Here is a 5,198-nt window from a genome sequence, read left to right as displayed (position 1 = left end):
TATGTGTACAATCATACAGATTTACGGTAGAACCTATCAGAACTCAACTTCAATAAAATATTCACTTTCTCCATGCAAACTTGGTCTCTTCTTGAAGTAAGACTTGAAGATTTCCTGACTACCAATGATGAATAGATTCTCTCGGGCTATCGACTAGTTGTGGAATATTTTCCACAACTCACCTGTTCGTTTGTTCGTTTGGAGGGTGGAATAAACCGATGACAATAAACTGGTTCCCCTACGTGTTTGTATGTATTTGTATTGTCAATCTGCCCGACGTCTGAATGTCTGGCTTTACGATTGTAATTTCTTTGTTTTAAGACTTGCAAGACCTGATTAGTTATAAAATGTATCATAATCTTTCAGCCTACTTCTTGTATTTTATAGTTTTGTTCTTCGACGTCGCATTCTGCCACTTTTGCCTAATGGAAACGATAAGGAAGTAATGATTAAATTAAATTGATTAAGTGACACTCACAGAGAGCATTCATGCACACACCAGGACTCGAACCTGAGAACTTCGGTGGTGAGATCGAATACCCTCGGAAACTACCCTCGGCCTACATAGTTCTGAAATTTACACTAAACTATTTTAAAATCCGAGGCGAACTTTCTCACTAATCTTTACTCTAGTGATTAGCGTATTAGGTTTTAATAAGGCATGAATGTAATTGCGCATTTGCAGCATCCTTAATTTCATCAATTCACCATTCATCTTATTCGTTGCGAAGGAGAGATAAAAGAAAGCGAAGTGAATTTATCAAAATAGAATAGAAATTAAGTGCAAGGGACAATGGATACTAAGTATTATTATTATTATTATTATTATTATTATTATTATTATTATTATTAATAGTTTTGTGTATGTATTAATCCATAAACAAGCCGTATGGGATTCGTTGAAATAGCTCACTGGAGATATTCTAAGATATGTTTCCGTTATCAAATCACTGTGGATATTACTATTGTAAACCGTATTGTAATGATATATCGATAATCACTTGAATGGCGCTCTCTGCAATCCTTCTGATTGTTCTCTTAACCCGTTTATTTTCAAGATTTGAACTTTAGAAATTTTAAAAAGTTACTTATATCTTGTGAGTACTTGCTGCAATGTATTCTCTCAGCTTCTAGTTTCTAACTTCCAAAACTCAAACAACCTCAGCCAGAAAAGAATTGATTGGGGGGGATCACAGAAGGGTGGAAGTCGCATTTAGTGCATATCGAAATCTGAAAAATAGACAAACGTATTTTCGTATTTAAGGGGGGCAAACCTCCTTCCCCTCTGGCACCATCACTGCATCAGTGGCGTGGCGTGACTTTTTCAAAACTGTTACCGGCCATCAGACGTTAACATCTCCACCCTAGCCCCCCCAAAAAAAATATGCCTTTGATTTAGATTTTTGTTTATTAATTATTATTATTATTATTATTATTCAATCCTCTCGGTGATTTAGCCACAATCACTCCTAGAAAGAACTACCAGTCATGGGAGGGTTACCGCGAAAATCCAGTGAATAGTAGTCGAGCCATGTCAATCATCTCTATTTCTTTGCAAAGAGGTGGAAAGGGGAAGAAGAACCACACATTTCTCTGGTCAGTTTGACGTTTGTACAGTGAGCGGACGACAGAATTAATCTCCTCCAGCGGTGGAAGAGAAGTTCAGATATACGTACTACTGTTACCAACTATGTTTTTTGGAGCAAGGTTTGTCCAAATCACGAATCGCATCAAGAAGATACTTATCTTTTCGTCTATTACGTAAACGGTCTCAGTTGTAGTTAAATCCAGCTTTGGCTTTACAGTCTAGCTCTAGTTGCTTGAGAGAAATAGTATCCCCGTTTTAGGCGGGATTTAGCTCTATTCTCGAAATCCAATGTGACAACACTTGCTGATCCGGTAAGCCGGACAGGTAACTGTGCCCCTAAACAGGCATGTGAATAACCCCGTGGCATACTTGCCTCTAAGTATTTCCCCGCTCTTCCCTTCCATTGGCGCCCTTTCCTCCTGTTGCCTCTTGAGGGTAGCGGAACGGCCTGCCTCTTCTCTTCTGTCGGCTGAAGAAAAAATGTCCTCTGCAATATACACTCGACTGCAACACTGTCTGTTAACGTTGTTAACAATGTTGTTATTTTATTGAAAAAAAAAACTTTTTAATTTCTTCACATTTTGCTGTTACCTGCGGTAACACCGGTTACATGCACGCCACGCCTCTGCACTGCATTAATATCATTCTTGCAAATTCACAGATAATATATTACTCTCAACATTTAACGAAGTTGTTGACTTTTCTTTTAACGATCACACCGTCAATTGTTTGTTCATGTAGCACGAAACGGATCAAAAATAAGCAACGCCATCTGTTTATTTATAAGGTCTGCATTTGTTTCTGTGGGTTTTAAAAGGAACAGGGCTCCCTAGATCAATAGAGAAACGAATAGCCTATCAGTTGTAGATTCTCAACAAGTTACACTGACTCGCACTTAAGCTGTCCGTACATGATCAAATGAACCTCGAACAACACGTTGAATTCCACGCGTGAAGGATGTGACGTCAGAAGAAACGTCATTCTTCTTCATGCATTCAAGGTTAACGTTCAAGAAGTCTTGTGGTTCTAAATAACAAGATAGACTAACTAATCAGAGCATGTGCTATTGAAATCGATTATCCAAGAAGAGCATTCAGGTACACAGATTGTTATTTCTTTCTGTTCTCTGGTGAAGAGAAAGCAACGCTGAAGTGTAAACATGTGGTTGTAAGAAACAAACAATGGCGTAACATTCTTGTCGGTATTTATTTAATTACGATTGTACAACAAAGAATAATTTATATTATTGCAGGAATTAGTGATGTGATAATAAATTAGATTCGTCAACCAGCCATAAGTTATGTTTGTATGAAATTTAAATTGGGCTAAATTGCAACAAGTTTATCAATTTGTTCGCACAGTTTTTCTTTTGGTTTCTTAGATGACATTTATAATTCTGAGAAAATACACCATATATCTTTCGAGTATTTTATGTATATGTTCCTTTGAACATTTTCTTGTTTACGACAATTCTGTTTGTTTATTTTTCGTGCGTTCACATTGCTGCCTTTCGGTAAAATGTGCAACCGCTGTCAAATGTCTCGTTCATTGTGTACGAGTGCAATTTCAGACCTTCCAAGATTTTCTAGTAGAACGTTGTTCAACGCCATTAAAATTGTCCAGAATACTATGTTTTAATAATAATTGAATCGTGTACGGACAGCCTAAGAAGTTTGTCATCCCTATTTGATGAGTGCCCTAAAAATGGCCTGAATGCGTGAAAAATAGCTCAAAGTTAGCAGTCTGCAAGATAGTCAAAGAGGTCAGCATCTCGATAAGTTGTAAGTCTCGTCGTCACGTGGCAGACCTACTGCTTCCTGCCGGCCTGACCCTCTTACCCCCGCCCCTCCAGCCCCTTCAAGATGACGGCTAGCGATAACAGTATAAGAGTGCACTGCAAATCGTCCTTTATTCCTTCCCAATGAAACATTCAGCCAGACAACAGTGTTGCTGCTGATTCGTTGGTTTCATAGAGGTCAGTATATAAGAAACTATTTGCAGCAATGGAAACGTATTTTAGATTTTGTGCTATTGTTACTTGATGTATATGTATACTTGTGCAATGTGTGTTGACATGTTGTCGTAGACGACTGTGCCAGTCAACTGAAGTGTTCTGTACCGCGCCCCCTGAAAGAAGAAATTTTCGTTTATAATTCTTGTGAAGTCAAATGGTGCAACAATCACTACAGTGCGTCGCAGAGAAACGTATGGAAGTATCATGTGGAATTTTCAGTAGTCTGGAGGACCTATAGATTCGGGCGCCTCCGAATTATCTCTCGTGTCATTCCGGCTGTGTTCGTGTATTTCCGGGCGTAGCGCACTGCATGGCTTGAACTTCTCCAAAGGACGCATGGAATGTGCCACACCGCGTTTAGGGGTGTCATACTGGGTGGCTTGTCTGGACCTTTGGCCGACGCCAAGGCTACTGTTTTCAAATTTTCTCCTTCAAGAAATGGCTATAATATTCCAAAACCTGAGACATTACATATGCTTAGACTTCCTTCTACAGCATTCATGTGAATCTTGATGTAATTTGCTTTCGCTGTTGCCTAGATTTAGTCTCAGCTCTCCCCGAAGGAACAGCGTCCGCTATATTACAAGACTATGCTTGATCGTCGCATCCCGTAGCTCTACTAACCGCGTATCCTCTGGAAGAGTAGAGATCGTACCGTGATAATGCAAATGGTAAATTATAATTATCGATAATCTCTCCACATGAGGTTTATTGATGTGACTGAAGGTAAGGATTGTAAACGGAAGGCGCACTCACTCACTCACCTTGCCTAATCCGGCGACGCTTCCTTTAGCACGCGTATCTCAAGATCACCAGTCCAATAGCTTAGGCCCAAGGACGTATTTAGGGGGTCCAGGGGTTCCGGATCCCCCCGAAAGATTTATCAAGTACAAAAAATTACATAATGAAAAATACATTATTATAGCATTTCTTGTATAATTTCCTCTCAACTTATTAAAAGACAAGGATTATATTGGAATCATAGGGCTTTGAAGGACAGGAAGGATGTACTTAAGGGGTCCGCTCCCCCCCCCCCCACCCACACACCCGAAAGACTTATTAAGTACAAAAATTAAATAATGCAAATATACTCGTTTAGGGGTCTAGGGGTCCCGACCCCCCGAAAGACAAAGATTATATTGGGATCATACGACTTTGAATGACATTACAAAGAAGATTTATGTACACTACTACTCAAAATAATATGCATAAGATATTAACCAGAAACTTACTTTTCTCCAAATACATGTAACATCATATTTGTTATTCGATAAATATTCAATTATTCATCTATTTGACATAAATTTCATTGCCAGGGCACTGTTTTTATGTAAATTATTCCGATATTAACTTCAGGTAAGCTACGTAATGAATATGCACTCTTATATATCTATGCAGTCTTTTTACAATATTAACATTATTATTATTATTAATATCAATATTCCTGAGACATTTGGTTCGGACCCCCCTCCCCGAAACATATTTCTAGATACGTGCTTGCTTAGGCCTATACTTCGATGACAAAATTAGACAAAAGAGGCCACCAGGTAATTGCTCCTATGCTTATATAGCAGGTAGGTGCATGACCTCCCTGTC

This window comes from Lepisma saccharinum, chromosome 1 (assembly GCF_977018435.1).
Source record: "Lepisma saccharinum chromosome 1, izLepSacc3.1, whole genome shotgun sequence".
In the NCBI taxonomy this organism is placed as follows: domain Eukaryota; kingdom Metazoa; phylum Arthropoda; class Insecta; order Zygentoma; family Lepismatidae; genus Lepisma; species Lepisma saccharinum.
This window is presented reverse-complemented; position numbering follows the sequence as displayed.